Source organism: Tupaia chinensis, unplaced genomic scaffold, assembly GCF_000334495.1.
Source record: "Tupaia chinensis unplaced genomic scaffold, TupChi_1.0 Scaffold000685_1, whole genome shotgun sequence".
Lineage (NCBI taxonomy): Eukaryota > Metazoa > Chordata > Mammalia > Scandentia > Tupaiidae > Tupaia > Tupaia belangeri.
Genome location: NW_006160208.1, coordinates 1,052,400 through 1,077,204, shown reverse-complemented (window position 1 = coordinate 1,077,204; position 24,805 = coordinate 1,052,400).

Genomic DNA, 24,805 nt, shown 5'->3' with positions numbered 1-24,805 from the left:
TTTACTTACTGGGAGCCACCAACAACCCCCCCCCCCCCAAGCCAGGGAGGGATAAAGGGTGGACCTGGACAACAAAAGGCAAACAGCTAGGGTGTGGGGAGGCCACAAGTCTGGAGGAAAGCTCATCCAGGCTCTCCAGCTTGAGAAGAGGCCATTCCAAACTCATTACTGAGCACAGGAGCTCCAGGCCCGGGGAGCTCCAACACCACCTCCACGTGGGCAGCCTACAGCTTGTTATTTCCACACAAAGTACAAATAATGGTAACAAAACTAATTATTTCTTTTTCTTTTCTTTTCTTTTTCTTTTTTTTTTTTTTTTTGGAGAGGTTTTTGCTATAGGGCACATGCGCTCACCAGAAAGACAGAGAGAGACAGAGAGACAGAAAGCGAGAATTCACCTCCCCCTTCCAGGGGGAGGCAATCCCATCTCCTCCATTCTCCTCTCGGGATCTTGGGCACACATGCACATGTGCCCAGAGTGAGTTTAAGTCACTTGGGTCCAGGACTCGAACCATGGTCGACTACATGGGATTTCAGCAACATAGCCATTACGCCAACTGCTGGTCCTCGAAACTAATTATTTCGAATAGATTTCTTCCCAAAAACTCAAAGCACGTTCACATTCTTTGTTTTATCCTTTCAACACACTTGCGAGATAGCAAAGGGCGGTACTATTAGGCTGTAAGAAAAGTCCTGCCGTGTGTTTTCTATACAAAAACGCATCGTGACTTTCCCAACCATCCAATATTATTCCCCACCTATCTATGAAAACAGGCCCCGAATTATAGTGTTGCAGGAGAAAGGTTGCTGTGGCGTGTGTCACTAGCACAAGTTGCCATTTATTAATTCCCAAAGAAGTCGACCAATTCTCCAAATTTTTTATACACGCACAACACAAAAATGTTGACAGACAGATCTGAACGTGCCAACAGGATGGAACATGCAGGGAAAAGACGTAAGATTCTCTTTGTATTAAAAATAAAGAGACAGCTTTGGAAAAATAAGTAACACTTTATAAATCTGAGAAGTAACATTCACAGCTTACACACAAGTCTCAGAACGTGACTTGCGGGAAGTGTTCTGTCTTATCGATTCTGGGATTTTCACGGTTTTTCAAACTTTCACTGGAAAGCAAACAGCAAGGACCTCGAGATGACTGACTAATCTCATTAGAGCAGATCTGAATTCCAAAGTGTCAGCTACATCGATACCGCAGGGTGAGAAAACACAGGATTAAAAAACTAATATTAAGCAGATGGTCAGTGAGTTACGAAGACCCCAGCCATCAATGTATGTGGGTGTATCGTGTTTATTTACTCAGCTCTTGGCACAAAGCAGGACACCTACCCTAGCAACAGCTCCATCATATGCTCCTGAGGTTGCAACATACCCCGCTGCTAATTTTAAAATGCCACCACTTCGCAATCTTGCAAGAAGCCTCCTTTGTTATCGATGTTAAATATGCTATTTCGAGTCCCAGAGCCTTTATCTTTTCCCTTACATTTACATTTTTAAACACATTTGTGATTTTTTTTAAAGTACATGTAAAATTTGTACATATTCTGCATGCTGACTATACCTCTTCTTTGAGAGTCAATGATGCAGCAGAATCCTAAGCTGAAGGTATTTCACTTCCTTTTTTTTTTTTTAATTTTTCATTATGTTTTTAGATCTTTGCCATAAGATGCATGTGCTTGCTGGAGAGAGTGAGACAGAGAGAGAGAGAGAAAGTGAGAAATCACAACTAGGGGATTGGCAAGGAGGAAGTTGGCCATGCCACAATCCCTTCTATTCCAACCTCCTCTTGGGATCTTGGGCACCATGCGCACACATGTGCCCAGCATGTTTTTCAAGCCTCCTGGTCTGGACTAGAACCACGGGACCGGTCATGTGGAATCCAGCGCCTTAACTACCATGCAGTGTGCTGGTCCCAGAGCTATTTCTAATAAATAAAACATCTTGAACAAGATCCAAACAGCTCTGCTTGATGCCATGTTCTCTTGGTACAAGTTATAGTTTATCCAGATGATAGTTTAAAAAAAAAAATCATGCAACACTTCGTATTAAGTTATTACGTTAACATATGAGGCACGCATTTTCATCTTTACAAAAGTAACTACCTTGGATACACAAAATCCCCTATCTTTCTAGTATAAACTCCTCTTTCTGTAGTAAATTATAGCTGGATTTTCTTTTTTTCGTATTGAATGTTTCATAAGAAGAGCTCACGGGCTGTCAGAGAAATTTTCCAAACAATAACTTATTACATAAGGAATTCATTTTTTCCCCCTAAAAAGAACAGGACTTGAGGTGGTAGTTATAAGGCAGAATAATCACAAGCAGATGTAAAAATACTTTACAAAGTTAAAATAATAATAATAATTTTTAAAAAAAAACCTTTATATGTTTTGTGCCTTTAAAAAAATGTCAGATAGAGCCGGCAGTGGGCAGGCCCCTAATTGTCATTAATTGCCATTATTATGTGCTGTTAATGGCTCCTAATCGTACATTTTTTTTTTGAGCAATGATTTTAGATTATTTTTCTGGCACAAAAGCCTGTTCCCAAATACCACAATGTTCTCATACCAAAACTAAAGTGACTAGGAGATTAAAAGCAATTAGTGTAATTTCACCCACTGGCATTAGTACCGAAAGCAGATCAGGATACAGGCTTTTCGAGATTCAGAAACTTTTTCAAGTTTAGCAAGATTTGAAAACAGAGCAGGAAATGCCCGGCAAAAGCTCTAAAAACTGGCATGTCTTCTAAAGGGTGGCCAAGAAAAGGATCAAGAATTCCTATTCCCTTGAAGAGAGAAAGACCACTGACAAAGCAAAAATAAAGAAATCAATAAAAATCACAGCACACCTGGACTGAAGGTATGAAGCCGATGGTTCCTAAGTAAGGACAGCAACTCCCTGTTACATCCAGCCAGGAATTTGCCCGCTCACCAGAGAATACCCGCTGTGGTCCCGTATGAGTTCAAACAGATAAGGGAATCACAGCAATAAAAAGCTCGTAAATAATTTTGGGCATCCATCCAGTAAGCCATATATAACCATATACAACCACAATTTCGAAGGTTACTTTCTTTTGCTCTAGGGCACATGTGCTCACTGAGAGTGACGGAGAAAAGAGAAACATTAAGAGGAAAAGTGAGAAATCATCCCTGCCCCAGGTTGCAATCCCTTCTCCGTTCTCCTCCTGGGATTTTGGGCACGCACACACGTGCACCTAGTGTGATTTTCAAGCCATCAGGTCTGGGACTTAAACTATGGTCAGCCATGTGGGAGTCCAACACTTTAACCACTACGCCACCTGTTGGGCCCAAATCTGATGTTTATATTACTAAATACATTTCATGCTCATTCTTGTAATTCAGATATGTACACAGATGATCTTTGACTTAAAATTTATAAACCACGATAAACAGTGGCAGAAAGCACGGTCCCAAGAACGGGTATTATAAATGGTAACTCATGTTATCGTCCAAAGTACAAAAAGCCAATAGAATTCATAATGTAGGTGAAATGATCAAAAGTACAAGAGAGGGGTCAGTAGATGGCATGACACATGACTAGTCATTTGGTCACAAGTGAACTCTTAGAACACAACTTATTTTTTTTATGAAGAACCGACTCACATGTGGTGTTAGAAGTATCGTGCAAGTTCCCAAGTCAACCCATCAAAGCCATTGTAATCCTTCTATGGCTCAAGTATTTTAGTACTAGCAAATTACACAATAGCATTATAGTTCTTAGACATTAATATGAGAATATCGCAACTGTATAAAATAGGCTTTGGTGGGTTAGTCTAAAACTTTATTCATTATTTATAATAATTTTTCTCCCACAGAAAAGTGGGTTTACAGAAGCTCCAAATTATCTCATCAACAAATTTTAGGAAATACCTGTATGTTCTTAATTCGAATCCCATTCTTTGGTCTTGCCATAACAAAGCCTGGAATTAATACATCACCCCCCCTCACCTTCGCCTCCCCCTCCACCCAAAGGAAAAAAAAAAAAGGCAAGGAAAAGCAAACCATCTTCAAGATGCAATTAATGAATAAAGAGAATGGCTATAGCTCCTCAATGTTTTCAAGTATATGGGCTCTTCCAGAGAATGGTCTTTCTTCCTTGTTTCCTTTCTATTTCTTTCTTTCTTGTCTCTCTCTCTCTCTCTCAGATTTTTGCTATAGGGCATATGTGCTCACTGGAGAAATAGAGACAGAAAGCGAGAAATGACCTCCTAGGGTGGATGGCCACACTGCAATCTAGTCTCCTCTTGGGATTTTGGGCATGCACACACACGTGCCTGGACTCGAACTGCGGTCGACTATGTGGGAGTCCAGCAACATAACCATTATGCCATCTGCTGGTCCCCAGAGAATGGTTTCTCAACTAGCTTTAGATAGTCACTATTTCTATTTATACGATTTTTATCATCAAACAAGCCTTTTCATAAACTTCACAAGATTAACCCAATCCAACTTTCATCCAAAAATTACAAAGTTGAGTTAGTGAAGCCAAAATTAACAAAGGTAAATTCTGAGTTGCCAAGTTAAGAGTGTGATCCACAACTAGACTAAGTATCAAGATAGATTAAATCTAAGAAATAAAAACAGATCTTATTTTCAAAGATATGTAGTCATGTGGTATACAGATTTATTAATACAAATTACCTCCAATGATGAAACTATAACTTAGACAGTTGAAAAGGTGATACAGCTTTTAACCTTTCATGGGATTCCTACAGCTATAGTTTAAAAAAAAAAAAAAAAAGCTTAGGAATACCATGAAAACAGCTGTTCCTCCCCATCAGTTTCTACGTACCACACGGACATGGATTCTGACTAGCTTTCAATGGTCGGCAGTTTCTCGCCCTCTTACAACTCTGACAGCAGTACGTGGTGGCTCGTATTTTCTTTGTAGTCTCTTTTCTTTCCTTCTGGTGGCAAAACTGCAGAGTGAGACAGCGCAGCTCGCTTCTCCTGTGTCTGTCACGTATCCCAACACCGGCCTCCATCACACTGTACTGGGAAGCTTTCATTTCACTAACCAGAACCATCACAGAGCAAATAAATACTCGATAGTGTTTACTTGTTGCTTAAGTTACAGAAAATAATCTGAGGGAACCAGCAGTTAGCATAATGGCTATGTCACTGGACTCTGACATAGTCGACTGCGGTTCGCGTCCCGGACCCGGTGGCTTAAAACTCACACTGGGCACGTGTACATGCGTGCCCAAGATCCTGAGAGGAGAATGGAGGAGAAGGGATTGTGGCGTAGCCATCCCCCCTGGGGGGGTGATTTCTCGCTTTCTGTCTCTGTCTCTCTCTGTCTGTCTGGCAAGCGCACGTGCCCTATAGCAAAAAACCTCTCAAAAAAAAAAAAAAGAAAAAGAAAAAAGAAAATAATCTGAGTCTCTCAGAGCTACAGCCACATGTCTCATGTCTTACCACGAGGATTAATACAAAAATTGAATGAACCTGGGGAAAGCCTCAAAACACCAAATAACCAAAAAGGTTCAAGGGTATTCACTGGTTGTGGTTAAGTATACATTCGTGGACAAAAACACAGAAGAAAAATAAGGGCTCACTCCTTTGCTTTTTTAATAAAAGGGCTTACTCTTAATAAAAGGGTTTACTCTTAATAAACTAGAACATTCAATTAAGACAGGGGCGTGTTTTCGCTCATGTGAGGTTGTGCTAGGAGCAGCCATACACGACCCACGTCGTGAATTTGAGTAAGAAACTGGCATTGCGGGGCCAGCAGGTGACATAGTGGTTAAGGTGCTGGATTCCCACATGGTTGACTGTAGCTCAAATTCCAGACCTGGAGCCTTGAAACTCATGTGTGTGTGTGCCCAAAATCCCAAGAGGAAAATGGAGGAGACGGGATTGTGGTGTGGTGTGGCCAACCCCTGCGGTGTGATTTCTCACTTTCTCTCTGGCAAATGCATGTGCCTTATAGCAAAAAAAAAAAAAAAAAAAAAAAAAAAAAAAAAAAAAAAAAAAAAAAAAAACCGTCTCTAGAAAGAAAGAAAGAAAGAAGGAAAGGAGGTAGGGAGGAAGGGGAGAGAGAGAAAGAAAAAGAAAGGAAGGAAACAAAGAGAGAGAAAGGAAGCGGGGGGGAGGGGAAGAAATTGTTTGCTGTATTTGGTAGAAACAAACAAGCAGTTGAGGTGAGGGTGTGCTGTCCTGAGCCTCCCTCTGGTTTAATGAGTCGTTTGTCATTTCCACGGGCTCTTCAAGTGCACCTGAGCCATCCTCACCTAAATTAGGACCCCTGACTTGGAAGTAGTCCCACCACCTCGGCAGCAGGCCCAGACCAAGATCTGGATGACTTAACACTATCCAACTCAAAGGTACACAGGGAAGTTTTAAAAGTGACCATCCAGGGACCAGCAGGTGGTGTGACGCATAAGGCTCTGAACTCCCACATGACTGCAGTTCTAGACCCAGATCTGGAGGCTTGAAAGTCACGCTGCATGTGTGTCTGTGTGTGTGTGTGTGTGTGTGTATGTGTGAGTGAGTGAGTATAAATGCCCTGTGGCAAAACCTTAACAATTTTTTAGTTAAAAAAAAAATGTTTTAAAAAAGTGGCCATCCATAGCTCTCTGGGACTCTAGTGTCTTCCCTAAAAATGTCACTAAATTGCATGGGGATAGAGTGACACAGCAGTAGGAAAATGCCAAGACTGACCCTATATAGGAAGGTTCTAGTCGCCTCCTGGGACCTCCCTAAACATGCCACGACACTGGTGCCCATGATCCAAGACTGGTCAAGTCTGGGGTACACTGCAGCCTGAAGACTATAAGGGACGCCTGTCTGTCTATCTTGTTCTCTTGCTCACAGAGAAAAGAAACAAATACTTTTTTAAGTCACTTAAACTTGAAGAGTAAAATGGTTTGACCTGATGTTAAATGCTTCCCTAACGTTTCACCTCCGAGGCCACCAGGAAGCCAGTCATGTTGGGAATCCTGAAGAGAAACATCCAGGGAAAACACAGACCCGTTGGGCAAGCACAGTGCTCTTGGAGCGCATTCTAGATCTACAATGTGGGCGCTTGCTTGACCACATGTCCATCTGCTTCCCTACCATGCAAATTTCACACCACGTGAATAAAATGCTGAAGGAGCTTGGGCTGTCTGGAGCAATAGCTGCGATTCTGCATCCCTTGTACCTGCGAGTGCTGTGTTCCACCTCCTGGCGCTCTGCAATAAGCGGTGTCCCTGTGCGTTTCCTCCTATGGGGCTGCAAGACACCTGTAGGAGAAGCTACTGACCGCTGGATCTCCTGAGCCCAGCGCAGAAGGTAGACCAGAAAAGGGACTCGAATATTAACAGACTGGAAGTGCTAGTACAGCCATGAGTTAACTGTAAGGGAAGAAGTTGGTTTGGGAAATATGTTAGTTATTAAAGGGAAACCCCCTTTTGACATAATGAAGGACAGGCAACTGTCACTAGGTACGTGGTCCCATATCCCCCATGAAACAGAACCACAGTCATGTGGGCCACTGCTCTGAAACACTAACTTTTTTTTTTTTTCGCTATAGGGCGCATGTGCTAGCCAGACAGACAGAGAGAGACAGAGAGATAGAAAGCGAGAAATCACCCCCTAGGGGGGATGGCCACGCCACAATCCCTTCTCCTCCATTCTTCTCTCGGGATCTTGGGCACGCACGCACACGTGCCCGGTGTAAGTTTTAAGCCACCGGGTCCAGGACGCAAACCGCAGTCGACTACATGGGAGTCCAACGACATAGCCATTACGCTAACTGCTGGATCCCACTATCTTTTTTTTTTTTTTTGAGAGACAGATTTTTGCTATAGAGATATATATTTTGTGCTCACCAGAGAAACAGAAAGTAAGAAATCACCACCCAGGGCGGATGGCCATGCCACAATTCCTCCTCCTCCATTCTCCTCTGGGGATTCTGGGCATGCACATACACACACCCAGCGTGAATTTTAAGTCGCTGGGTCCGGGACTCAAACCGCAGTTGGCCACCTGGGAGTCCAGCAATGTAACCATTACACTATCTGTTGCTGCCAACACAGACATTTTTATATGATCTCCATGATGATCTTACCAATAAAAAGTGATCTGCACCATCACAGCTTTCTCTCCTTGGGTTCCTGGCTTAATAAGTTCTGTCATTTCACCCTCTCATCTCATCTTTTTTAAGTTTCTGCCTAACCCCCAGGTAAAGAGTCTCTGTAAATTTTAAAGATAATCTGGGAGGCCAGCAGATGGCATAGCAGTTATGTCAGTAGACTCTCACATAGCCGACCACAGTTCAAGTCCAAATGTTTCATATATGCTTATCCTCACTGTGCCTAACTCCCTTGCATATCACCCATACATATAGTCTCCCCAAATAGCTTGATTACCCCAAATTGGCAGTTCAAATATATTAGTCCCAAGAAAACAAATTTCTGTGACTTCTACTACTGACCACTAGAAGATCCAGGTGACTAAGTGTTTTACACAGGAGTAAACTTTATCCCTGGGCTTTTAAAAACATCAAGTGCTGACTCTATAGCCTGTTGGTTAAGGCAATTACATCCCACATGGGCAACCAAGAGGTTCGAGTCCTGGATTCAGCGGTTTGAGACACACACCAGGCACATGTGTATGCATGCCCAAAATCTCAAAAAGAAGGGAGAGATAGAGAAGGGATTGTAGTGTAACCATTCCCCATGGTAGGGGTGTTTTATCTTCTTTCTTTATGTTTTTCTCTGGCAAGTACAAGATCATTACCATGAAACGCAATGGTCACTGGTTAAACCTGAAGTATGGTCAAGGTGTTGGGTGTCAAACCTGATCCCTAAGTAATACTAACAATGGGAGGAGATATAAACTCCTTTGAACCTTTATCCCTTCTGTTAGTGAAGATCATGCTTGTGATAACAAAATTCCAAATGGTGGTCATTTATAATCTGGAAAAAAACATAATTCAATAAAATGACATGCCAAAAAGTGAACCATGAAAAAAAAATAAATAAATGATACAATGGTATAAGCTGAATCTCGCCTGAACATGGCGTTTTGGACGTCTTGAACATGCCCGTCTTCCTAGCTCCACACCGTTGAGCAAACCCCTATGATGTTTGGGCATCATGAAATAAAATAGCCCCCATCCCACATCTCCCAAAGGCAGCTGAAACCCTTTCTTTCCATCATTTGTGTTAGAGTTTCATGAAACTTTAAAACTCAAATAATTTTACGCATGAGGAACAGATTCAGAAAACAGTATCTCACACAAGGCCACACAGCTCTCCAGAGCCTATGTTCAAATAGAAACTCACTTCTTCTTTTGACTTTAAGGTCACTGTTTATACTACTAATGCCTAAAAAAAACAAAACAAGTACATATTGGAAAAAAAAATTTTTTAAGAGAGATTTTTGCTATAGGAAACATGTGCTCGCCAGAGAGACAGAGACAGAAAGTGAGAAATCACCCCTGGGGGGATGGCCATGCCACAGTCCCTTCTCCTCTGTTCTCCTCTCAGAATTTTGGGCACACACTCTCACACACCCAGCATGAGTTTTAAGATGCTGGGTTTGGGACTTGAACCACAGTTGAGTACGCAAGTCCAGTGACATAACCATTAAACCGTAATCTGATGATCCCAACACCTTGAAATTTTTAAATATCATTTGTATTTTCCGTAAGAACTTCCTGGAAAGGAAAGGGATAAACTTAGTAGGAAATGCATGATTCTCATCTAAAACATAAAAGCAAAATTTTTTGTTCTTTTAGAAAACAGCACTAGCAGAATCTTTCTACAGTACAGCAAATGTCAAAATTATCTGAGGGAAGTTATCGTAATAGTATGCTTACGTGCACAGACTATGGACCTAAACTGCAGATCTAAGCATCCTGGGTTCAAATCTCAGGCACACCATTCCTACTGCTACCCCTTTTGTCTATTTCAGTTTCCTAACCTGAACTACAGTGATAAGAACAGAAGGACCTACTTCAGCATGTTACTAGGAGAATTATGTACGTTCTTATACATCTGGTTGATAGATTATTTCTGGAACTTAGTAAGTATTTAATAGTTAATAGTTAACAGTAAAGCTGTTAACTATTGGGCCAGCAGGTAACGTGGGACTTAAAGAGCTGGATCTCACATGGCTAACTTCCCTGTTCAAGTCCCAGGCCTGGCAGCTTGAAAGAAAACACTATAGGCATGCGTGTGTGTGTGCATGGTCAAAGTCCCAAAAGGAGAATGGAGGAGAAGGAACTGCAGTATGGCCATCCCACTGTGGGCTGATTTCTCACTTCTGCCTCTCTCTGGCAAATATATGAGCCATGTGGCAAAAATCTAAAGAAAAACAAACAAAAGAAACCACTTTTTAACTATTTTTATCATGGAGGGAGGTGGTATAGACCTAAAGAGAAAAAATGGTGAAAGGAAGATCCAGTCATTGTTTATGTGTGTTCTGTTCACTGCCTCGTATTTTAAAATGTACTGTTTTTAATTGATGAACATGGTATACATCTGTTATGTACAACCCACTGTCTTTCAATATATATTTATTGGCTAACTTGAGGTAATTACTCCACATAGTTATCATTTTAGAGGTTTCAATTCATCCATGGTCAAATAACTTGTTCTGCTACAGAATTATTAATTTTTGATGAAGTGCAATTAATCATTTTATTGTGATCATTCTGGGAGTCCCAAAAATACATATTGTTGAAGTTTCAGAAATGCTAACAAGGACTCTTGACAATTAAAAAGCAATTTTAAAAAGCCAGCAACTGGCATGGCGGTTAAGGCACTGGACTTCCATACAACAGACATGGTTCAAGTCCAGGAACTGGTGGCTTGAAAATCATACTGTGAGCACATGTGCCCAGCATTCCAAAATGGGATTGCAGCACGGCCATCCCTCATGAGGGGTGATTTCTTTTCCTCTCACTCCCTCTCCTGTGAGCACATGTGCCCTCTGGCAAAAACCTTAAAAAAAAAAAAAAAAGCAATGAAAGGAAATACAATCACGGCATGAAATAATACAAACACATCCTTGCCCAATGGCCCTTGCATAGTAATTCTGATGTAATTCTGCTCCAATTTGTATATCCCAGCCACCTCCCCCTACATCATCCTGACTGAAGCATCCTACTCCTAACACCGGGAGAAAGAAGATCACATGAGTGTCAGAACTAGTTCTCAACCAGCAGATAGTGTAATGGCTAGGTTGCTGGACTCCCACATGCCCGACTGCACTTCAAGTCCCGAACCCGGTGGCTTCAAACTCACGCTAAGCGCGTGTGCATGCGTGCCCAAAATAAACCCAGGGGGAGGGGGCGTGATTTCTCGCTTTCTATTTCTCTCTCTGTCAGTCTCTCCCTGGTGAGTGCATGTACCCTACAGTAAACATCTCCCGCTGAAAAACAAACACCAAACAACAGGTCCTCCGCAGAAACTCCTTTCTGCACTCATTATTGTAGGGTGTCTGGAGGCTACCAGTTAGAGAAGCCTGGAGAGACACCACTAGGGAAATTAGCAATCAGGTTTTCAGCAAATACACAGCAGGCTCAGGGGTAGCTTGTTAGAAGAGGGCACGCAGGCCAGCAGGTGGCATGTGGTTAAGGCCCTGGATCCCACATGGCCTACTCTGTTGTACAGTTCTGGACCCAGAGGCCTGAAAACTCACTAGGCTTGTGTGTGTGTGTATGCCCAAAATCCTGAAAGAAGAATAGAGGAGAAGGGACTTCGGTGTGGCCATCCCCCTTGGGGAATGATTTCTCACTTTCCCCCTCTCTCTCTGGCACTCACACCCACACTGTGGCAAACAAAAAAAAAAAATCTAAAAAAGTTTTCTTTACTCCTCGTATCCAGATCTGCTGGGATTAACCAAGATCCTTGGATGCATGATGTTCTCAGTAAAGTTTCTCTTTCTTCCAAGAGCAAGAGGCACAGACAGACAGACAGACAGACAGCACTCCCTACAGTGTCTTGATACCATGACCCACTGTCAGCTTCAGCCACCCCTAGAGCGTGGGCACGCATGTGGCTAGCAGCCTCCGCAGTCTTGGGACATGCACCCGGAACATTCCCACATGGATCAGAAGAGTGTCACTTCTTACTAGCGTCAATTGCGTCACATCACTCACCAACTGCAACTTTGCTTTCATGGCCACTCATTGCCTATGGAGTAAAAAGCCTCCCACAATGTGACCTCCACGCAATATCCTCCCTTTGCCTCCACCATGCTCCCACACAACACCTCCACTCCAAAGTTCTCCTGCTTTCTAACCTTCATTTGTGCCATTGCTTTCTTCCAGTTGCAACTCCCTTGCCTCCCCTTGCCCCCACTGTGAACTCCTGACTTGGTCCTATTTTTCAGCCTAAATCACTATCTCCTCTTTGATGAATCTTTCTTTTTATATCCCTTAGATTCTACTTTCCTTTCCGCAGCCCTCTTTCCTTGAAATTAACCGTCCTCGTTTTTGTATTCCTACAATGCTTCTCAACGCAATGAGCATGGCCTTTTATTAAACTGTATTATAATATTTATCTCCCCGAACAGACCGTAAGTTCAATTAGGGAAAATAAGAGTGCTCTTTCTTCACAGAGCCTGGCACCCTCTGTGCTTAATAGGTTGTTTGCAATTTCTACAGTAATTGTTCATTGCTTTTCTACAGTCTCTGTCCACCTCATGGGCCAAGAGGTAGGTAAACCAACAACCCCACCCACCCCAGGCAGTTTCAAACCTAGCATCCAAGAAGAGAAAGAACAGTCTATCTGTAAAATGAAATATAAACCATCCTTTTCCTTCAAAGGAGTCTCCACTGTGTGCAAAGCCTAAGGAGTAAACACACGCACACACACACACAAACACACAGATACACACACATGTGCTAGCCTCCAGGAGCTGAGATAGCACACAGGTGGGGGAACTAGCAGTTAGCGTAATGGCTATGTCGCTGGACTCCCACGTAGTCGACCACGGTTTGTGTCCCGGACCCGGTGGCTTAAAACACACCGGGTGCGTGTGTGTGCGTGCCCAAGATCCTGAGAGGAGAATGGAGGAGAAGCGATTGCGGCGTGACCATTCCTCCTGGGGGGGTGATTTCTCACTTTCTGTCTCTATGTCTCTCTCTGTCTGTCTGGCGAGCACACACGCCCTATAGCGAAAACCTCTCCAAAAAAAAAAAAGATAGCACACAGGTGGTAAGTCACAAGGCAGAAAACGCTGCTAACACTGGCTGAAGCTGTGGTACAGATGACAACCGCTCTCGGAGACGTTCTCTGAGGAGGGTGGTGGTCAGCAAAGTCTTCCCAGAGGCACCGGAATCTTCAAACTGGGATTTGAAGAACTGTATCTATCATTTAGGTGCTGAGAAAAGAAAAGCATTCTAGATTTGCTAAAGAAGAATGGGAGGAGAGAGAGAGAATATCGTGAGACCAAAAGTGGAGAAATGTGAAGTTTTTTAGGAGGATTATTAAAGAGTTGGATTGCTGGAACAGATAGGAGGGCATGGGACACAATGCTGGAGGCCTGAGTAAGCAGCATCCAGGCTGAGAGACCTGGGTTTGACACTGTAAAGGCACTATCCAAAGTGAGATTTGCAGAGTGACGGCTCTACCAGTTGCTGTTAAAGGGGCTGAGACAGGTGTTCATAGTTAAATCAGTGTGCAAAAATGAAAAGACTGACCATTCTATCTCACTTCTGCAGAGAAGCAATGCGCACCAGAGCGTTAAAGGCGCTGAGAAGGTCTGCAGTACGAAGCCCCATGTACCACTGTACTTCCTCGTATTGCAAAATTTTTGTTTTGAAAGCTGAATTAGAAAAATGCAGAGCTCCAAGGAACACAGGGTACTAAAATAAAGTTCACATTTTTAAAAGTGTAGACCACAGAGTTAACAAAATGAAGAAGACAACACAGATGGAGCTGGAACTGGGAACGGGAAAGAGAGAAAGGTGTGAAGAGAAGTGAAAATTCTCTGAGGAATTATAAAGTCGAAGTCGGAAGTGACTGAGGCACTTGTCCATAAACTTTTCCACTGTTCGGTGGGATTTCTATGAATTTCTACCAAGCCCATTTCCTGTTAAGTCCAGATATAACTGCGTAAACCTTTAAGAGCAAAGGAGGAAAAAAAAAAACCCTGCAAAAAGCAATCTGCAGGGAAACAGGTATAGATCCTTTTTATATAGTATAGATCCCTGCATATCATAATCCAAAATCAAAGCCATGCGCAGTTTAGAACACTTCTCTTTTAAACCAGATAAGACTAGCTCCTGTTTTGAAATCCTCAACTCCCCTACCACGATGCTAATGGAAATGCTGTGAGTTCAAAGGGCAAAGTAATTAACATTAGCGTTCAGAACGGGAGTGGATTTAAGATTTTCAACACTTCGAATCTCCATTCATCCGGGTTCTTCATTCTAAGCATATGGAAGTGCTTTACAAATGGTGTTTCTAATCCCTTCGCACAGAGAAGAGATTCAGGCTCAGAAAATACTTGCACTCTTTCAAGACACCATTTAGTCAACACTGCATAGCAGCTCTCTGGACTGACGTTTTCCAAATGGCATTTGCGAAACTTGCCCTCCTAGAGATCTCTGCAGATGCTACACATGAAACGGAGTTCTGTGGCCCCATGAGGAGGCGTCTGTGACACCGGTTAGCCTTCTGGTGTGTACCCGGATGGTGGTTACACAGGTGTGTGAACACTGGGATCATTTATGGAGCTTTAAACTAGTATTTGGGCTTTAGGGTCCTGATTTAATCTACAGTGGTAGCTGGTGTCGGGTCCACACAATCATGAACCAATGCATAATGCTAGCTATTTCTGGTTCTGAGGACCCACAAGGAGCCCTACGCTCTGCCAGGCCCTTCATGTACACTGCTGTACTGCATCCCAAGACATCCCTCCACGTGGTCACCACCATTCACTGGACAGATGAAGAAACTGAGGGGTGAAGAGAACATATCATTTGTTCACAGTCACACAACTGGTTAAGCAAAACTGGGATCTCAAGCCAGTGTGTTCTATCTACAAAAGCCACATGTGTTCTATAACCATGGTCTGGAACTCAGTTCAAAGTCAGAAGTGCCATTGTGAGACATCCTTCTCCTTCTCCATACCCTTCTCTACCTGGAGGCTCTCACGGGCGAAGAGTGGCTGAATGCTCCCTGATCCTCTGCACATTCCTGAGTACCTCTGAGCACCTCAGTGGGATGACCTTCACCTCTGCATCGAACACGTCAGAAACGACCTAATCTGACACAACGACAGTGAGCGGAAAGAACACTGCCCACAGGGCAGAGGTGAGGCCTGCCACGGTTGGAGGGCAGTCCACTCTCACCCAGGGATTCCCTGGACTCCTAAGGTGGGAACAGCTCCTTTTCTGATCTGAGAGGTCCCAGCTGCTCCTGAATGTGAAATCTGACCAGGTTCTGGTGTTTTCTCCACGTCACTGAGAACTTCTTTGGAAGAAATAGCCCCTCTTGTTAGGAGGGATCTGAGGAGCAAGCTGTAGTGGGGAGAAGTTACGCTTTGCTATTTCTTCCCCCAAAAAACCACCTGCATCGCTGGATTAGTATAACGTAACAACAACTGGAAAGGATTTGTTTCTCCAAACAGTCACCTTAGAGCGGTTAGAACGCTGCCAAGATCTAATCCCTTAGCGGCGACTGACGGGGGCACTGACAAGTTTCTGCAGGAACACGCCTGGCAGGCGGGTATGTGGGAAAGGCCCGTCCTGTACCCCAGCAAGCTCTCCTGGAAATGAAATGGTTTGCTTTTCCTTCCACGTGTCTGACAGATCCCCCAGTTTCTATGGGGTTTATTATGAAAGTGTCAGGCTCTATCAGAAATTTGATGGCAGCCATACATTATCAAATAAATAAAAAGAACACTCTTTTGTCCTATCTTTGAAGTTTTCTTAAGTTACTCTGAATAGCATCTCCCTCTGCCAAGTTTCCTGTTTCTTGCATAATGAGAGACTTTCTAATTAGCATATCACAAATATTCCTGATCTTCTTTACAAGTCCTGATACATTTTTAAATGTTTCTTTTAAGGTACATCAGGATTTTTCACACTTTATAAAGAGGTAGGAGAATTAAAATGATGTGTCAGCTCAATGTTCCTTTTTTCTTTCCCATTTTTTGCTTTTTAAGGTTTTTTTTTTCTATAGAGTACATGCACTCACCAGAGAGAGAAGAAAAGAGAAGGAAAGTGAGAAAGCACCGCCCCGGGGGGATGATCACGCCACAACCCCTTCTCCTCCATTCTCTTCTCGGAATTTTGGGCACGCACACACACGCATTCGGCGTGTTTCTCAATCTGCCAGGTCTGGGTCTTCAACTGCGCAGTAGGCTATGTGGGATCCAGCCACCTTAACCACCATGCCACCTAGCAGGCCCCTTTTTTTGCTTTACTCTTTTGTCTTCCCTCCCTCTCTCTTTCGCTCCCTCTCCCGCACAAACACTAGCTAGCTGCAAGAATAGTGGAGAGGTCACAGGACTGAAACCCAGGAATGCTGGGTTGAGGTTTTGGCTGTGCCACTAATTAGCTGTGTCATTTTAGGCAAATTGCTCCACCTTCGAGAGTCTTTCTTTTTCTGTGTAATGATGAGGTTGGCCAGATGAAAAGGCCCTCACCGTTTAAAACAATATGATTCTATTTGTGAAGCTTAAACAATTCCTGTCTCCTTACTCAAAAACTAGAACAAGTTATTTTCCTTGATTTAAAAATTCACAGTGAAGTACATCCAAAATAGGTATAGACATCAGTTAAAAGAAATGTGATTTTTAAAGGAACACAGAGACTTACTTGCAGAATTCTATATTATCTTTAAGCAGCAAAAAGGTTTTTCTAGAGAAGTATAGTCATATTTTTGACTAGCTCTAATATGTTCACAAGTATGTAAATACAGACATACTCTTTTTTATTAATTGATTTATTTATTTTTAGATTTTTGCCACAGGGTGCATGTGCTAGCCAGAGAGAGACAGAGAGAAGGGGAGAGAGACCAGTGCAAGGGGCCGCTGAGAAATCACTCCCCAGGGGGATGGCCATGCCACAGTCTCTTCTCCATTCTCCTCCTGGGACTTTGGGAATGCATGCACTCATGCCCAGCGTGATTTTCAAGCCACCAAGCCCAGGACTCAAACTGTGGTTAGCCATATTGGAATCTAGCACCTTAACCACCACTACCTGCTGGCACCAACACTCACATATTCTAATCTGCCTTTTAGATCAGTGAATATAACTGACACGAAGTAATTATAATATAAAGAATATCTGTAATGAGTCAGCCTTGTGGCCTAGTGGTTAAGAAAGCCAGATGCCATATGGCTGACTGCAGTTCAAATCCTGGCTCTGGTGACTTTAGAACATGCCAGGCCCATATGTATATGCTCAAAGTCCAAACGAGATGGAGAAATGGAGGAGACAGGATTGTGGTGATTGTCCAGACAGGACTGTGCCCCACTGGAGGTACTTTCTCCCTTTCTCTCCCTGTCTGTCTGTCTCTGGCAAGTGTATACACCCTCTGACAATTAAAAGGAAAAAATACTATTATAAGGAAAATAAAGTCAAAGTTTTATAGTCTTTGATATACTAAGAAAAATTAATTTGGTTAGCAAGATAAAATTATTCAGATGGCCTCAATGACATCTGGTTTCAGGATTTGAACTTGTAATATCAAAAGCATAAAAATACAGAAACTTCTCTCGATGGCAATTATGAGGGTCATAATGGCCTTACATGCTTACTCAAAGCTTTCAGGGTGGCTCAGGTGGATGGGATGTTCCAGGAAAGGCCCTTTATTCCCTGGACCTGCCATCTCTTTATTGCCACAGCCACACCAACAGCCTCAGTAACACCCACAATCTGGGCCCTGCCTTCCTCGGGCTGCTCACGTTTCCCCATTCTGTAGCCTTCCTGTCCCTATGCATCCTGCCCACCTGCACCTGACTGCCAGGTCGCATCCCCTCCGATCAGTGCCAACCAAGCTCCATAAATGCATGTCACACCACAAGGCCAGCTCCAACGTCACCCCAGTCACAGCCCTTTTACGGAGGACCCTGCACTATGATCCTGCTGTGTCTGTCTGTGTACATGGCTGTCCCCAGCTCTCAGGGCAGGAGGAGCATAAGCTCAGGGGTCTTTGGTCACTTATGTTATCCCAGAACCTGGCAAGCATGTGATACCCAGTGACACCAGAGAGAGTGACTGGACCAAGAAAGAAGCAAGGTAGCAAGCAGGGCACTGTAGGATTCCAACAACTCTCCCGCCATGTCCCCCAGGCCTGCCATCCTGAAAGATGTGTGGCACACGGTGCTAACATGACCACCAAATAGCAGCTCTCACTCCAGACAAGGGAAGGAGTACTGAAGACTGACAAGGTCAGAACATGAGTCCTGCATAAAGAGAAAGAGGAGGGTGGGTGTGCAGGGGGACAGCAGGAAGTGCCTATGTTTCTTCAGAAGAATGGCAAGACCAAGCAAGTTTTCAAAAATTACCTAGCAGTGGGTCAGTCAATGACATGGTGGTTAAAGAGGTTGGATCTCACATGGCTGGCTGCACTGTTCAAATCCTGGACCCAGTGGCTTGAAAAACACTCTGGGTCCGTATGCATGTGTGCCCAAAATCCCAAAAGGAGAGTGGAGGAAAAGGGACTGTGGTGTGGTCACCCCCCTGGGTTGGGGGGGGCTTCCTCACTTTCTCCATCTCTATCTATCTCTCTTTCTCTCTCTGGTGAACACACAAACCCTACAGTAATTTTTTTTAATAATAAAAAATAGGAACCAGCAGTTGGCATGATGATGTCACTGGACTCCCACATGGCCGACTGCAGTTCAAGTCCCAGACCCAGCAGATGTGCATGTGTGCCTAAAATCCCAAGAGGAGAATGGAGGAGATGAGACTACAGCATGGCCATCACCCCTGGGAGGTGATTTCTCACTTTATGTCTCTCTGTCTCTCCAGCAAATACATGTGCCCTATAGCAAAAATTCCTCAAAATAATAGTAATAATAATAAATCAAAGTTACCTAGTGGTGGTGTACACAATGCATGAGAATGATATACAGATTGGGGCAAATTATTTCAGATTACCACACCCATAAAAAATCATTACAAATACTAGAAAGAGCAATTATATAGGTTATAATGTTCGAAAAGTAAGTTACAAAAACAATTTAGATAATATAATCATGATTCCTAGGCTATTTCTCACATTTGTATACATGAGAATATTTAGAGAGAGAAATACCATGGAAAAAGTCTAGAAGGATAACTATCAAAGCCTTTATAGGGATGTTAACTGAGTGAAGAAATACCTGATTCCCCCTTCCTTCCTTCTTTCTTGCTCTCTTTATCTGTATTTTCTGATATTTTTCTAACATAAACATAAACTGCTTGGGTAATTTTTATTTACTTATTTTTATTTTTAGATTTTTGTGCTCCAGGGAGACAGTAAGAGGGAAAATGAAAAAGCACCAGCCATGGGGGATGACCACACTGCAATCCCTTCTCCTCCATTCTCCTCTCAGGATTTGGGGCATGACGTACCTGCACCCAGGATGTTTTTCAAGTCACCAGATCCAACACTTAAACCAGGGAATCAGACATGTGGAATCCAGCACTTTTACCATCACAACACTCCTGGCCCATCACTTGGGTAATTTTTTAAAAATCTCCTCTGAATAAATAAGTAGCTCAGTTATAAATATGAAATAGTGCAGGAATGAGGAGGTGAGGATTTGGCCGTGTCAGTGACTATGGGAAGAGACAGTAGAAAGCAGAATTGAGAGCAAGCACAGGAGAAGAGCTGACAGAAGTGAGTGGCTGACTGGGTGAGGAATTTATGGGAAACCAGAAATCTAGTGTGACTCCCAGGTTTCCAACCTAAATAAGGCGGGAAATACTGGTGATACTGCCAAAAGTGAGGCAGATGGAGGGCAGTTAGCTGGAAAGGATCATGGGTTTACTGGTATAGGTGGTTGGTTTGAGGTGGTGACAGGTCATCGGAGAGACTGAAGGACAAGAGAAAGATTAGGACTCAAGGGAACTACAGGTTTCAAAGCCAGGTTAGTTGCTCCTCCGCAGGGTCCCAGAGGAGCCTGTACTTCCCCTAGGTGGCGCCTTTGAGGCTATTCAGAGATGGCCTGTCTACCTGTCTCTCTTCTTTGCTCAATGCTAGAGAGACTCCAGGAGGCAGGGAATCATTGGTCTTGTTCATTGCTCCACCCTCCAATGCCTGAACCAGTACCTGATGTATGGGGGACGCTCAATAAATGTTTGAGATAGGAATCAGTGGATCCTCTAGAGTGATGACTTAAGTATGGATGGGTGAATGGTCATCTTCTGAGGGAGAGAATCAGGAGACAGGTGGATTAATTTGTGGGGAATACCCACAGGGCATGGGAGGGAGCAGAACCACCAACAGTATAGACTCAAACAAGGACAGTGCAACTTTCCAGAAACCAAGAAAGAGAAGATGCAAAACAGAACGACGACCACCATGGCCAAGAGCTGAAGGAGATAAAATTGATGAAAAAAAAAAAAAAGGTCATCAATTACTAGGTTGCTCATAATTCAGGGAAGAATAATTTCAGAACCATGGGAAGGAGACCAACTTGACTGCTAGAGGTAAGAGGTAAGAAAATAGAATGGGGGCCAGCAGGTGGCATAACAGCTAAAGCACTGGACTCCCATGTAGTCAACTGCAGTTGTAGTCCCAGACTCACTGGCTTGAAACTCACGCCAGGCGTATGTGCATGCATGTCCAAAACCCCAAGAGGAGAATGGAGGAGAAGGGATTGTGGCATGGCCATCCCCCAGGGAATGATTTCCCACTTTCTGTCTCTCTCTCTCTCTTTGGTGAGTCTCATACCCTACAGCAAAAATCTCTTTAAGAAAAAAAAATAGAATGAATGAAAGTAGAAGGGTCTTTTACGTTTTTAAGTTGTGTGATGAGGACGTATAGTAACATAGCTCAAGGAGAAGCTGAGTCAGGACAGACATTCACATCCAGAGACTACACGTGGAGGCACAGCATCTAGGACACAGCGGCAGGAGTCAGCTTGTCTGGGATAACCACTCATACAAGGCAGAGGATTACCCTTGAGAAGGCAGAGGAAGGCTTGTTTGATCTCCCTGTCCCCTCAAACCCCTGCGGCACTCCCAGCCTATACCACACAATTTAGCTCTAATTACACACTCCCATCACTCATTGCTGCTTCTATGTCTTTCTCTCATCACTTAGACGGCACAGACCAAATCATCGGGACTTTCCACAGTAAACTCTCCATCAGATTGGGTAGCGGACTGTTGCAATCCCATAGGCTAAGTGCCAAAGAGAATAAAGCTGCAGACATTAATATGTACGCAGTAATTAAAGCAGATACTTCTGCTAAAAAGACCATTTTTAAAGTAACACCTTGACATCTTCCTTCCCTTTGTCTCTAACAGCAAAACATCACATTATTCTTGGGCAAAGAACTTATCAGCCCCCAGGATCTGTTCCAGCCAACTGCAAAGCGATGTCCACATGGCCCCTCTTCCCAGTAGCTGCAAGTCATCCAGGGACAGTGGTTGAGGGCAGTGACTGCTTTCAAACAAGACTTCTGCAGGCAGATCCCTGGGATCCTTCAGTCCGACGGAGACTGATACCCTGGGACTATGTCCAGGATCTCAGTACAGACTTAGGACACTTCTGAGAGGTATATCCTTGCAGCCTGACTCTCCTAAAACCCTTCAGGGAGCCCCCAGAGAGGCCAGGAGTGAAACCTTAGTCTGGAAGCTGACACAGAGGAGACCCTCTGAGGCAGCTGCTGGTTTCAGCTTTGCTGGCCCTGCTCCTGACCCGGACTGCAGCAGCTGAGACCAGAGCATTCCCAGAATTTGTGTGAAGGCTGAGGACGCCTATCAAAGTGGCACCACTAGGCAGCTAGAATGCCAAATGTCACTTCAAAAAGAAGGCAGAATGGAAGTGAGGGGCTCCCATTTGCCTTCCATTCACACACTTCCAGACAAATCATTAACATTCCTCAACACATAATTCCAACCATCCCTTCCGCTGAATGAGCCCTTTTCGCCTGCTCACCTGTACATCATGATGGGAGAAATCGACGACGCCTACTTGGTCCACATGTTTTGGAAGTTATAAGGTCTTTATCTATACATTTTCAAAAGTATGTCCTAAACCCATTTATAATTACTTTTGCAAAAGATTTTCCCACACTTAGATATTTTCAAAATGTATGCTGAAGGTATGATCATTAGTTTTTCTTCAGTAATGAGTTTGGATTTCCAAGTTCCTCTTGCCACAAGTTACACTTTCCAGTAAGAAAACATGAACATGTGGAAATGATAGGAACATTTTTAGGACACTGGGGCCCATTTAATGTATTGAAGCAATAATTTATCAAATAGGACCCAGGAGTCCAGAAAGCCTCATGGCCCCTTTAACATATGTCTAAATTACTCCCTCAGGACTAACCAAGGAACTGTAAGAATCTGCATCATTAATTAAAGAAAATGAATGTCCTGCACTAAGATTGGGGTATCCCTTAGTAGGGGGACCTGAATACATGATTTCATCGCAAAGTGACCAGAGGGGATGAAACATTTTCAGAACTAAACACTTAAACTATAACGCGTGTGATTCAACTTACTGCAAAGCTAGTGTCCAACAGGTGTGGAAATTAATTCTGGTATTTCCACCCTCCCCTGTTTCAATTTGGCCAAATACTCTGTAATGTGTTATTCTGTCCATTTTAGGCAACCAAAGAAAAGTACTGGCGTGAAGAATGTCTCTCTGAAACATCAAAATTTCAGGGCTTTACAAGGAATAAGAAATATACCCATGGAACATTTTATATCCAAGAGACTAGACCAAATATCACAGATCTAAGATTTTAATGTCGCCACATTAGACAAGAATTGCCAAGTATTATACTAAATTCAAATAAACCATAAAAAAAGATCCCGTTTATAAACAGTCTTCCATATGTGTTGGATAAAAAAGCACTATGACAATTAATTGGTTGACGTCCACAACCTGCCATTAATTGCTGTTTTCAAGTTAAAATGACTCCATTAAATTTTATTTTCAGGGCTCTATATCCAACTCATTTATAAGAAAATTTCTATTTCTCAATGAGATCTTGAATGATTTACCTAATGTTGCCATTGACGTAAGATACAACTCTATTTTTATGTACACATCTGATTTATTTTGAAATCTGCATCCATTTTTTTATGAAAAATAATAAACTCACTGTCCTGGTCCTGATTCCTATGAATCTAGTTTTTCAAGGGCTAGGGTTTATAAGTTCAGATCTAATATTTCTGAACAAATATAAGCCCTGAATAAGACATACACATGCATGCATGCACCTGACATATGATCTGCAACTTTTATAGTTTTTGTTTAGTCTCTATCTACGAGTTTCGACTGGAAGGAATCAACTATGGGCTCAAGTTATAATGTCAAATAATCAAACACGGGCAAAAAATGCATCTAATGCTATTTAATGCAGGCTCATCAGAAAGCACTTTCTCTTGAATAATAAATATTAAACCCCAAGATCTATAACCATGATAAAAAAAAATAATTCATTACTCAAAAACACTTACACGTGTTTCATGATGACCTTTCGACAAGTTTCTGGAAAGAACGCCAAAACACATTTTAGAACAATCTGAAATTGGAGAGCAATTTACAAATAATTCTACATTTGCAGAGAAATCATGAAAGTATCAAGGGCCGGAATAGTAAAGGTTTACAGCAGTGATATCTCCCACAAGGGGCACACAACTCCTGCAGAAGTTCCAGCTTTCAGACAAATGAACTATTAGTGCCACTGTCGCCAGAAAAAAAAAATAATAATAATAATAAATTGTCAGGTTTTATGAAGTATGATATTTAAAAATTCAGACCAATTTCTGAGTTTCTTCCATTTAACAACACACCCCAGAGTTCAATATACTTACTCTGCAGTCTGGGTCCTGGTTTCTGGTTTTTGCGAGGGGTCTGTAAAATGTACAGATGGTAATAATCTGTGGCTTACTTCAAATCCTGACGACTGCGGCTTTTTATTCTCTTGATTTCCTTTGGTGCCAAAGATGTCGTTCTAGTCCAGAGTTACCGCATGTTAAGTGAAACTGCTGTCAACATTTTATTACATTCCGCATTTCGGGTTTCCTGATAGCTAACTCCAACATTAAAGATAGCTGTGCTCTGTATATTTTTCAATCCTCTTTTTTTTTTTCTTTTTCCCTCCAAGGAAAGGTGTGGGCTCTCCGAAAGCAGCCCAGAGATTTAAAGTTGTACTTTTCCAGACTGTATTAAAATAAATCCCAATGCAATACATTTCGACCTTCAGACATTTTTTTTTTTTCCTCTTCCCTGGTTGCTCTGGCTGTGTTAATTTTCCCACACTCTCCTGTAGTGGTGAAGGACTTGTCTGGGCAAGTAAGATAACACTTGGGCAGGAGATTAAAAACCCACACTGAAGTCATTAAGGACCTGCAGGGCTGGGCCCTGAATCCACTCAGCACAGTCTCCCAACATTGTCACCTGGACTTGAAAAGCAACCGGAAACGCCTAACAACAGAGACAACTGTGTTCTGGCACTTCCAGGATCTTGAACCACCTGTATTTTATGTAACAACAGAGTCCTTCGACTTAGATGCTAGAACAAAGGGGAAATACCTTGCTTCATTTCACCTCACCTTGAATTATGTGAACTGTGGACCCCCTACTGAGGTCTAGAACCAGGTGAGCAGAAGGTTCATTTTGTCCAAAACGGTTCCAGTGTGT